The sequence below is a fragment of the Lissotriton helveticus genome, chromosome 5_1 (genome assembly GCF_964261635.1).
Source record: "Lissotriton helveticus chromosome 5_1, aLisHel1.1, whole genome shotgun sequence".
In the NCBI taxonomy this organism is placed as follows: domain Eukaryota; kingdom Metazoa; phylum Chordata; class Amphibia; order Caudata; family Salamandridae; genus Lissotriton; species Lissotriton helveticus.
Window position 1 is genome coordinate 1684742014 of NC_136065.1, and position 12838 is coordinate 1684754851.

The 12838-nt window shown below is 48.2% G+C and overlaps 1 long non-coding RNA gene across 3 annotated transcripts; it reads left to right on the forward strand.

Moving 5' to 3' along the window:
* Nucleotides 1-827: 827 nt before the first annotated feature.
* Nucleotides 828-8117, forward strand: LOC144753778 (uncharacterized). Of its 3 annotated transcripts, none has more exons than XR_013594525.1 (7): nt 828-889; nt 6299-6443; nt 7068-7133; nt 7245-7314; nt 7405-7500; nt 7585-7695; nt 7805-8117. It is a non-coding gene; the product is annotated as an uncharacterized LOC144753778 (long non-coding RNA). The 3 variants fall into 3 exon arrangements; XR_013594526.1 differs by lacking the exon at nt 828-889 and adding an exon at nt 6587-6636 and having other exon boundaries at nt 2084-6443; XR_013594524.1 differs by lacking the exon at nt 828-889 and having other exon boundaries at nt 2084-6443.
* Nucleotides 8118-12838: the final 4721 nt, after the last annotated feature.

Below are 12838 nucleotides of genomic sequence, written 5' to 3' on the forward strand. Positions count from 1 at the left end.
TATTTACTCATTTATTTGCACTGTTGCATGTTAAGAGGAAAACACCTCCGGGTTTTGCGCTGGCACTTCCCAGCATTCTTTTTTACCTTATTGCCATAGCAACCAATAATGCCTGAGACTAAGTGATGGTGTAACCAACCTAGTTGCACTTGCTATGCTATTAATTTTTCTTTTTTAGGCTAGCGCAGGTCATGAATGAGCAGATCAATGATATCATCTTCTTAACAACTGCTGTGCCTGACTGCCCTCGGATACTGTGAACTATAGTCACACAGTCTGTGTCTGGTTAGTGCCCTTTCATTGCTGGTGTTTTACAGAAGTTTCAAGATGATCTTAGAGTTTATCGTTGTTCAAATGGGGATAATTTCTGATATTTATATGTTTTCCTTGTCTTCATTGCTAGATTTTGCTCGCAAGAAATTGTCACTCATAGTCCTCGTAATGTCACTCACAATCACTCTGAAATTATGACAATGTCACACATAGTAATCTGAAACCTTGGCAGCTATGAGCGTAGGATTTGGCTCCTTCTCCGATCTCGCAAGAAAATGTCACTCATAGTCCTCGTAATGTCACTCATAATTACTCTGAAATTATGACAATGTCACACATAGCAATCTGAAACCTTGGCAGCTATGAGCGTAGGATTTGGCTCCTTCTCCGATCTCGGAGTAAAGGAAGCCATTAAAGGAAAGTACCCTGGCAGCACGGACGTCGCATCGTCCCATTGCTAAGGTGCTTTCCTTCATAAGTATTTCCGATACGAGCAACAAAGCCTGTGTTCCCTCCGTTCCCTGGCAACCAGCAGCAGCTGATCGGGTCTCACGGGCAGAAAGTGACAGTTGCTCTACCTTCCCGGTCAACTGCTGGTGCCTTTTCATACACATGAGTACATATACTTTTTATTGAAGAAAATAACAACTTTCTAATAGCAATAATACCAATACTAATAATCGAAGATAACAATTCTTATGAACAAAGTATTTTTAAAGGTGGTAAAACACATTTTATATTAGAACCTTAATTGCCCTCATTAGATTTAATTATTTTATTTAAGATCTGGTTGGCATTCTATTCAACAAATAATTTAAATTAAATTTGAAATAAGCAAAATGAATTAAAATAATTATTTATTTACCTGATTTGCTAATATCCGCATTCGAGCCATTCTTGCTTCATCATATTTTATTTCAAATGTCAGAGATCGATTCGGATGATGTGTTAGCCACTACCCCTAACATGAATAATGAGGCTTTCAAGAAAATTATTCACAGGGAAGTGAGATCTTGTATGTTAGAGACTCTAAACCAAGTTATGTCATTCAAAAGATCCCTCCCTACAGAGGAGGATGACATTACAGAAAGCCTTACTCCACAAATCAATGACAACATCTCTGCAAATAGGGGCAAAAGGCTAAAGAAAATCAACATTATTGAATACCTAAACTCCCTGAGCACAATGGGAGGGCCTAGGACCTCAAATAATGTGGGAGGTCTGGGCACCTCAACTGTTAAAGGAGGTCCAATGCCTCAGGTGTCCCTAGGGTAGCGTAGTGGGCAAAAGAATGATGGATTAAACCCAGATCTTTTGACTGGGGGAGAATGTTTGCCTAGTCAGCATTCTGTCCATCATTTGTTTGTTGTGATGCTTTTCGCTCTAAGTGGAATGGTTATGCCCAGACGGGGGTCCCTTGCTCAATGTGCCACTGGATTCAAGCTAGCCTGGCTGAAAAAGGATGAAATACCCTGAAACCAGTCCCAGGATGCTTGTTTCCGGTCCGGGGAGGACCTGGCCTGGCAGTTAAGTCTGGACTGTTCCCATGGGGGACAGGGTCAAGACTGATTTGCATATGGCTGGGTCCAAACTGGGGTGGCATAGTGGGCAAAAGAACAATAGATTTAACCCTGATCTTTTGAATAGGGGAGAATGTTTGCATTGTCAGCATTCTGTCCATCATTTGTTTGTTGAAACACTTTTCGCCCTAAGTGGGATAGGTATGCCCAGACGTGGGTCCCTTGCTCACTGTGCCACTGAATTCAAGCTAGCGTGGCTGAAGAAGGGTGACATACCCTGAAACAGGTCCCAGGATGCTTGTTTCTGGTCCAGGGAGGACCTGGCCTGGCAGTTCGGTCTGGACTGTTCCCATGGGCCACCGGGTCAAGACTGATTTGCATATGGCTGGGTCCAAACTGGGGCGGCGTGATGGGCAAAAGAACGATGGATTTAACCCAGATCTTTTGACTGTGGGAAAATGTTTGCATTGTCAGCATTTTGTCCATCATTTGTTTGTTGAAACACTTTTCGCCCTTAATGGGATGGGTATGCCCAGACTTGGGTCCCTTGCTCACTGTGCCACTGGATTCTAGCTAGCCTGGCTGAACTTTCCCTGAAACCTGACTTTCCCTGAAACCTGTCCCAGGATGCTTGTTTCTGGTCCAGGGAGGACCTGGCCTGGCGGTTCGTTCTCGACTGTTCCCATGGAGCACAGGCTCAAGATGATTTGCATATGCCTAGGTCCAAACTGGGGTGTCGTAGTGAGCAAAAGAACAATGGACTTAACCCAGATCTTTTGACAGGGGAAGAATGTTTGCATTGTCAGCATTTTGTCCAACATTTGTTTGTTGTAACGCTTTTCACCATTAGTGGGATGGGTAGGCCTAAACGTGGGTCCCTTGCTCACTGTGCCACTGGAGTCAAGCTAGCCCGGCTGAAGACAGGTGACATACCCTGAAACCGGTCCCAGGATGTTTGTTTCCGGTCCAGGGAGGACCTGGCCTGGCAGTTCGGTCTGGACTGTTCCCATAGGGCACTTGGTCAAGATTGATTTGCATAGGTCTGGGTCCAAACTGGGGTGGCTTAGTGGGCAAAAAAACAATGGATTTAATCCTGATTTTTTGACTGGAGAAGAATGTTTGCATTGTCAGCATTCCGTCCATCATTTGTTTGTTGTAACACTCAGGTGTCCCTAGCGGTAAAAATTATACTGGTGTCCAAGGCGGCACAACGCATATGGGTGTCCATAGCAGCACAAATAATCAAAGTGCTCACTACAATATTAATGATAATGATATGGAGGACGCCGAGGCAAATAACACCTTTGACGAATATGTCCTCGACATAGACGAAGATGATCACAAATTTAACAGCAACCTACCGAAGATGAACTCCTGTTTTCTTCCAAAGACAACACAATCAACCCTCTGGGTGAAGAAATATTCTCACCCTATAATATTAAGCATCCGAGAAGTTTGGAAAGGTGGCCACAAGATCATGTGGCCAAATGCATAACACAATGGCTCAGGAATCTTCTTGAGAAAGATACAGATAACATTCTCAGAGCTGTTCAAGAAAACGTCTGTCAGACACCCAACCTTGACCCTGAACTAATTACGTTTCTCTTCAAACTTGGGAGAAACCCCAGGAAGGGGATGGAGAAATCTTTTAAGGCCTATCAAGACCACCTTCTCGATGTCCTAGGCCCTCTGGCTAGAATTATAGACACAGCCGAACAATGCCATAAAAATGGGACTGTGCTCGATACATTGCTTATTACAAGTTGGAGCCATAGAGCAATGATCCTTCTGGGAAATGTTAACACCAACCTCAATGCTGAAAGGAGAAGGGTAGTTCTTACAAAAAAAATCCTAAGCTGAGCGATATGGCAGATAAGGAACCTTCACAAAACCCTAAAAGTTTACTCTTCGGTGAAGACATGATTAAAATGCTTGGCAAATATGTTTCAACATTCACAGCCCTCGACAAAGCTCAGCTCAATATGAAACGGGCCTTCAACCCAAACCTTTTTGGATGGGCCGGAAGAAGGGGCCTTTCTTCTGGCCGCTTCAACCCAAGGCCCTACTCAAGATTCAGAGGCTTTGGAAGAGGCTTCCAATCATTCAACCCTCCCCAATTCTACCCACAGAGAGGGAGAGGTTTACGTAACAGAGGATTCAGATCTCGTGGACTACCAAACAACAACAACTTTCAGAGTGAGTACCTTACCCCATCCACCTCCTCCTTTCCTTCAAAAGGTGGAAGGCAGACTCAGATTCTTTGTCAGAATTGGAAAAAAAATCACTCACTATCCATCAGTATAGCAAACTGTCAATGGTTTCAAGATAGACTTCATAGAAACACCTACAAAAACTTCACAATCCAAGAGACATCCCTCTGACCAAGGAACAACAAAAAATAGTCGAAGAGGAAATAACCTCCATGCTCCAGAAAGGGGCAATCATAGAGTTACCATCGGAATTGAAGAGGTTTGTAAGCACTCTCTTTCTCGTCCACAATAAGGACAAAGGGTGGAGACCCATTATAAACCTCAGGGAACTAAACAAATTCCTAATTTACAGACACATCAAGATGGTGGGCATCCACCTCCTGAGGGATTTGTTATTGGAAGAGAGTCCAAATGGAGACATGCGCGGCGGCTTTGCAGGCCTCACTGGTGTCTCCTCCTCCTTCCCCTCCTGGGGCGCCAGCGGATCCCTCGCCTTGCGCAGAGCCCTCAGCGGCGCCGCCGGCGGTTCCGGCCGCGGCGCCAACGGGTTCGGATCCAGGCTTGGAGGATGTGGTTCTGTTGGGGTGCGACTCCTCTGGGGCACCACCTTCAGGCCACAGCATCTCTGCCGAGTCGCACACTCCCGCGGGAGTCCATGTGGTGTCGCGGTAGGTCACCGGGGCTCGGGTCGCATCCCGGAGCCCCTTTCGGTCCTTTGACAAAGTGGTTCTGTCAAAGGCCGAGGTGACGCCGCTACAGCGCCTGCAGCAGCTGGACTGTGCGGAGCCACAGGGGTCGGTGGACCCTCCTCATCCTGCTCAGGGTCGAGGCCGGGTGAAGACCCCTTGTCCCTCTAAGGGCCCCTCTCGTCCCTCGTCGGAGGTTGAACCATCCCTGGCACCGCCACATGGGTTGCCGGGCGATCTCTGCCACATTCTGGGCCGCAGCTGGGGGTGGGCTTCGTGTCACTCCCCAAGCCCATCTCAATCCGCCACACAGGGGGCTGCCACGGCGGGGGTCGGGTCGGCGTCGTTCCGGCGCGGAGCCGGTTTGGCTTCTGCTCCACTCCGGTCTCCGGTGCGGGGTGACTTGGAGGAACCTTGTCTGGTGATGCCGGATGGTGCTGACATCCTGCCTCAGGCAGTGGACTCTACAGCTCCGCGCAGGGGTCGTAGCGTGGCTTCGTCTTCCGACGCTCCTTCTTCTCCAGAGGCAGACTGTATAGTGGTGTCGTCCTCCCCGGAGACTGGTCGCTGGGTGGTGTCTTTTTCACCGGCGTCGAATGGCGGCTCCCCACCCTTCCTGAGGCAGAGGTGTTCGTCAGAAGAGTGGCAGGTCCCTCATTCTTCAGCTCCTTCTGACTTCCAGGTCTGGCCTTTGCCTGTCCCACGGGGATGGCCGTCTTCGTTTGCAGCCGTCAACCAGAACGTCTTCAGAGCCCTCAATCTATTGTGGGGCCCCTTAGAAGTAGACCTGTTCACGAGCAGACTAACCTTCCAGTTAGAGAACTACTTCAGCTGGAAGCCAGAACTGGGTGCTCTTGCAGTAAATGCTTTTCTCCAGTGCTGGAAAGAAATCCAAGCCTTTCCTCCCTCTGCCATGATTCAGAGAGTCCTACAGAAAGTGAGATAGGCACAATACTCTCTAGTACTAATAACTCCATTTTGGCCATCTCAGGCATGGTTCCCCAAGATGCTGGGATTAGCTTGCAAAATTCCCTTTATAATTCCAGCCAAGAGGGAGCTCCCAACAGGCGTAGATGGAAGAGATCACTCCCTAGTACAGTCAGGGAGTTTGAACCTTATTGCCTGTAAAGTGTCAGAAAATCCAATGAAGTGTTTGGACTTTTGTCAACAGCTGCTACTCTCCTCGGAGAGCTATGGGCCCCTGGTACGCACTATAGGTATAACAACATCTGGCGAAAATGGGTAAGTTGGTGCCTGGAGAGGAACTTGGATTCCATGGAGGCTCCTATCGTACACATAGTGAACTTCCTTGTAGAACAGTTTGAAATGGGTTTCACTTATAGAACGCTTAATTGTTATAGATCAGCTATCTCTGCAGGTCACACTCTACTCAATTGGAAAATGGCAGGTAAGAGCGTCATAGTTTGTAGACTTTTAAAAAGTATCAGACTAAGGAGACCCCCTAAACCTAAGTATCAGACACTGTGGGACGTTAAAGCAATTATAGATAGTTTCACTAATTGGCCGGATAACAGACAGCTTGATAGGAAAAGTCTTTCCATTAAACTCGCAACCTTGTTGTGCCTAATATCTTGCCAACGGATTTCAGACAGCAAAGCCCTTGAAGTCACCAACCCGGCGACACGACACCAACGACGAACGTGGAGCCGACAGACGCTACCTTCTGATGCGCAGATGTACTGCTGACGAAAAAACTTTCTGGATCCAGTCTGACGCCTGGGGGTAATTCTAAGGTAAGGAATCTATAACTAACGCGTTTCTTTCAGATCTTACAATATGTTTGGTGTTAAATCTGAGATAATTAGAAGAACTAAAACTATGTCGGATTCCATTTTTTATCCTTGTTTTGACTTATGCAAGAAACTCTGTGTTGTAGATTGCATGAAAGAATACGAAAGTGGAATGAAAGACTTGCGTGCTCACAGTGTAAGTCAATTACTTATATCCTTTGTCAAACATTTTGAAGCCATAACTTCTGCTTCTACAGCCAGATGGGTTAAATCAGCAATTAAATTATTGGGCATTGATTTAAAGAGATTCCAAGCACACTCCCTCAGAGGTGCTATGGCCAGTAAATCCTTCTGTAATGGAGGTAAGTTGGATGACATTCTCAAGGCAGCTGACTGGTCTAATGCAAACACCTTTGCACAACATAATGTAAACCGATTGAACATATGTCTGATGTAGTCTTACTAAGCAAACCAATTTTAATGGATAACCAATTTTAATTGATGCCCCAAAACATTATGAATGTAATTGATTAAACTTTAAAATATCGAGTAAGAATTTTTATTGGTAAAGGCCAAGAGATTATGGCAATAACCCCATGCTCGATATTCTCGTCTTTGTGCCTACAGCGCTGGAAGAAAAGAGGAGAGCGTTGTCAAACTCAGGCCACGAAGCTACAGTGTACACCCTAATCGGTATGTACAAACCCCCCCACAATAGGAGGAGCAAGAGTTGAGCAGATTCTTAGCTATAGTCATATGTACTTCGATTAAATTGAACCCACATGTCATGTTCATTTTATATAGGCACCAAGACCATCAGCAAAGGAGAGGAAGTGGTCAGCCTGAGATAAATCAATAGGCATAAATCTTACTGGTATGTATGAACAGGCCCTGTTATAAATAGACTTCAGATCTAGGATAACATTGTCTAGATCACATGGTACCATCTATATGTATCCCACAGGCACGGCAATTGATAGAATATTGGTAGCGCACATTTAAAGACGCTGCTGCATGAAAGAAGACACAATTGATCACGTGTCACACCTGAATCTTAACAGTAAGTGTAGTCTATAAGACGCAAATAAAATAGACATACACAAATATAAGTTTGGCTATTAATTCGATACTGTTGTGATTTTAGAACTCCATACTTCCCTGGCCCGCAATTGGAGTGGCTCTTACTACAAAGTTCACTAGTAATGACTAAATCGTCCGGATAATTTATAGAAGGACGTCAATCCTACCAATACAAGTAAGGACAGTTTATGTAAAATTCCTGTAATAAGGAAAGAAAAATGCCCACTACTAGTGATAACTCTCAATAGGAACTCTGTACTAATTGCATGCATTCTGTTTTTTAGAAAGAAGAAGTATATTGGTTTTTAATTCTGTCCGTCCTGAGGAAGGTGCAACAATTGTAACCAACGCACCGAAACGCGTCGACAAGGGGACTTTTTTTAATGTATATGATATGTATTTACTCTTCTATTTAAGTTGTGATTTTGAAACTATATGATTTTATATTACTAATGGGTGACTCTGAGATAGACACCGTAATACGGAATTGTTAGATAGTGTGTATAATATTGTACCAGAGCACCCAAGTATTATTGAATGCACTTTTGAATATATTTTTATTAAACACAAGAGTATTTTTATGAAAATAAATTTTGAGATAACAAACAAATCATCCTAGTGTGGAGCAATAACATTTTTCAAGTTTCATAGTTGTAAATTAAAAATTATGGATTGATATGGGTAGGCCTCATGGTCACCAATTGAAATAACTACACAGAAAGGAATTCTTTTTTGATAGTCTTACAAAGCTACCAACATGCATAATGGTAGCCTTCGGTCTTGTATTGACATTGCGTTGCTCCTATTACCATGACAAGAGAATCTGGATTTCATTAAAGACACAGAGGCTAACATTATCCCACCCGTTCCTTCCCATGAGTGGTTAACTTTTATTCTGTTTAGGTAAATGCTATATTTTTCACAACATAGTGTCTTTAAATGGTTTATTACAATAACATTTTGACAAATAGAATTTTATAGCTTGTCTCCTCTTTTTACCTGTCAATCCCAAAAATTGAGTACTTATACCTCTTTATTTCAGGTAACTCTTCATAATTGATTCATTATCCGAAGTTTGGACTTCCTGAGTTTTCCTTAGCTTACGTTCTTATTGGTTCAGGGGTCGGGGATGCATTTGAAGGTCATGCGGAGGATGCGGAGGGTGTTGAAGCAGCTTAAGGTGATGGCGTTGACCTGTCGATTCATGGTGAGGGAGGAGTTGAGTACGATGCCGAAGTTCTTGGCGTGGTCTGTGAGGGTCAGGGGGCTGCCGAGGGTCGGGGGGCTGCTGAGGGCGGTGGGCCACCAGGTGTTGTTACATGCTGAAGGGGTGGTTCCGAGGACGAGGACTTATGTCTTCTCTGAGTTGAGTTTTAAGCACCTTCTGCGGACACGCCGCAGACAGCCCTGCTACTGAACAGAGGGTTTGCGTTTACACCAGCAAAGTCTTGGTTGCTGGCAAGAGGGACTCACTTATCCCCCAAAGAGTAGTTCTACTGTACCACAACCTCCTACCTCATGATGGATTTATGACTTATATGTAGGAGAGTAGGGTCTGCTTCCTATGGTCACCCCCACTTTTTGCTGTGATTCTCTGGTTTTTCGACTTTAATGTGGCTGTGGGCCTGCTAATCAGACCCACAGCCCAGCTGTTCTCTCTCTCTAAATTGATACCATGTACTTTAGGTACATACCAGACTGGGTATTGGGTCACCTCTGTGAGCCCCTGTATAGTGTACCAAAGGCAAGCCCACCTACGCCCGTCCACGCCTGGACCGCTCCCAGCGCCAGGACCCCTGGCCCTCGACGTTGCCAGCCTACCCGACGGACTTACGATGCCGCCACCCTCCACGCACTCAACGCCAGCCTGAACCCCGCCTGCTACAGAGCCACCCCGAAACGCACCCACGGACCCTTCACCTGCCAAGACTGCAAATTCCCCTAACTCCAAACCTGCACCGCACCCGCCAAGTCTAGCACCAGCAACGATCACCTCAAGTGCAGCCTGCTCAACACCCGCTCCATCCACAGGCACGCCGTCGAACTCTGGAACCTCCTGGACACAACAGCACCAGACGTCGCCTTCCTCACAGAAACCTGGATGAATGCCTCTTCAGCCCCCAACATCGCCATAGCCATCCCGGATGGCTACAAGATCTCCCGGAGAGACCGCGTTAACCAAACCGGAGGAGGGGTCGCCATCATCCACAGAAACACCATCCAAATCACGACCAACTCCGACGACACCCTCACCACCACCGAGCACCTTCACTTCCAGATACACACTGACCCCAGGACTACCCTCAGAGGCACTCTCATCAACAGACCCCCGGGACCACGCACACAATTCAGCGAAGCCATCGCAGACTTCGTCAGCCCGGACGCCCTAACCTCCCCAGACTACATCCTACTAGGGCACCTCAACTTCCACCTGGAGAACAACAACGACAGCAACACCACCACCCTGCTGGATAACCTCGCCAACCTCGGACTCAAGCAACTGGTGAACACCCCCACCCACTACGCCGGCCACACGCTTGACCCCATCTTCTCCTCCAGCAAGCACATCTCCTTCAGCCACTCGACTGGACTACACTGGACAGATGACAGCTGCGTCCACTTCAACTTCAGGAAAACCACGACCCACCACCACCCGCAACAGGTTCCCCGCAGAAGCTGGAGCAAGATCACCGCCGACCAGCTCACCACCTTCCTCACCAAGAACCCTCCCACCAACACGACGGACCCCAACGAAGCAGCCCGCAACCTCACACAGTGGCTCACCAACTGCGCCGACAACCCCCCCACCACTCAAGAACCCACCCAGCAGACCCGGCAGCAAGAAAGCCTCGTGGTTCACCAACGACCTCAAAAACTCCAAGAAAACCTGCAGCACCCTCAAGAAAGTCTGGCGTCACGGCCAAACAACAGAAAACATGACAGCCCTCAAAAACAAAATCCGCAAACACCTCCAGCTGATCCGCACCACCAAAAGGACAACATTCAAAGAACGACTGGACAACAACACCCACAACAGCAAGGAACTCTTCAGCATCGTTAAAGAGCTCACCAACCCCAGCGCCTGCAACAACGACATCACACCCTCACAAGACCTCTGCGACTCACTCGCCTCGTTCTTTCATCGCAAGATCGCCGACATACACAACAGCTTCGGCGCACACACCACGCACCCAACCGCCGAACCAGCACACCCAACCACCACCCTCTGCACCTGGACCTCGGTCAGCACCGAAGACACCACCCGCACGATGAACACCATCCACTCCGGCTCTCCAACCGACCCATGCCCACACCACATCATTAACAAAGCCGACTCCATCATCGTACCCCAACTCCGGGACATCATCAACAGCTCTTTCGCATCCGCCACCTTCCCGGAGAGCTGGAAACATGCCAAACTCAGCGCCCTCTTGAAGAAATCCACCGCGGACCTCAAGAACTTCCACCCCATCTCGCTCCTCCCTTTTCCGGCCAAAGTCATCGAGAAGACGGTCAACAAGCAACTCTCCGCCTTCCTCGAAACAAATGGTTCCCTCGACCCCTCGCAGTCCGGTTTCCGAGCAAACCACAGCACCGAGACCGCCCTCATCGCAGCAACCGACAACATCAGGTCCCTGCTCGACAACGGGGAAACAGCTGCCCTCATCCTCCTGGACCTCTCAGAAGCCTTCGACACTATATGCCACTGCACCCTGATACAGCGCCTCAGCGACACTGGAGTCCAAGGAACCGCCTTGGAGTGGATCATCTCGTTCCTCGCCGGAAGAACCCAGAGAGTCTGCCTCCCACCGTTCCGATCCGCGGCCACCGAAGTCATCTGCGGCGTCCCGCAAGGATCCTCGCTCAGCCTGGGACAACTCCTGGTGGCCCCCTGCCCTGGGCACCGCACCCAAGCCAACGGACCATGCACGCAACCTGGGCTTCATCCTGGACTCCTCCCTTACAATGACCAAGCAAGTCAACGCCGTCTCGTCATCCTGTTTCAACACCCTGCGCATGCTCCGGAAGATCTTCCGGTGAATCCCCACCGAAACCAGAAAAACGGTCACCTAGGCCCTCATCACCAGCCGCCTGGACTACGGAAACACCCTCTACACTGGAACCACAGCCAAACTCCAGGAAAGACTCCAACGCATACAGAACGCCTCGGCACGACTCATCTTGGACATCCCCCGTCACAGCCACATCTCCGCTGATCTGAAAGACCTGCACTGGCTCCCGTCAGCAAGAGGATCAGGTTAAGACTCCTCACCCACGCACACAAGGCTCTCCACGACATGGGCCCCAAATACCTCAACAACCGCCTCACATTCTACACACCCACCCGCCAGCTCCGATCCGCCAGCCTCGCCCTCGCCACCATCCCATGTATTCGCAAAGCCACCGCCGGAGGAAGATCCTTTTCCTACCTGGCGGCCAAGACTTGGAACTCCCTCCCCACCCACCTACGGCTGACCCAGGACCATCACTCCTTCAGGAAACAACTCAAGACCTGGCTGTTCGAGCAGTAGCGACTCCCCCCCCGCCCCTCCCAGCGCCTTGAGACCCTTACGGGTGAGTAGCGCGCTTTACAATTTTGATTGATTGATTGATTGAGAGGTATCCAGGGCATAGGTGCATCCAAGGCCTACCAGAGGCTGCAGCATGTATTATGCCACCCCCGACTGGCCCTCCAAACTGACACCACAGGCTGATCACCCAGCTTGGGTAAGGTGGTGTAATCACTCCTTACTTAGATTTAGTATACCTATATCTACCTTATATATAGACACATATGCACCTATAAGTCACTCCTATGGTAGGCCTCGACAATTCTGGAGACAGAGTCCTTGGTTTTATGTGAGAGGGTGCCCTAGCATGAGCTGAGCCCCTCTGCAGCTTTCGGAACCATCTCCTTATAGCTGTTCTATGATATAGCCATACCATATACACTTAAGTGCATTATAATCCTCGCGGTTAATGCTAACTGTTTGACTTTATCAAAACATGTCGTGTAAGGTGTCAAACACCATGGAATACTACCCCCGCCAATTCTCGTGGCGGGGGTAGCATTCCTCCCTTCTAGAGGGAAAAGACATGTATGTTACTGCTTTACCCGGTTAAAGTTAAACAGAGCCTCAGCATCACAAAATGGATGCTGCTGCCACAGACACGAGTCTGACCACCTGGTGCTGGGGGAAACTCCGGCAAGGGCGGCCTGGACAATAGGTTTCCTGTCCAGGGAGGTGCAAGCACCTCCCCAGACAGGGGTTATGTGTATTGGGGCAGGGAGGGCTGCATTCAGTGAATGCATCTAG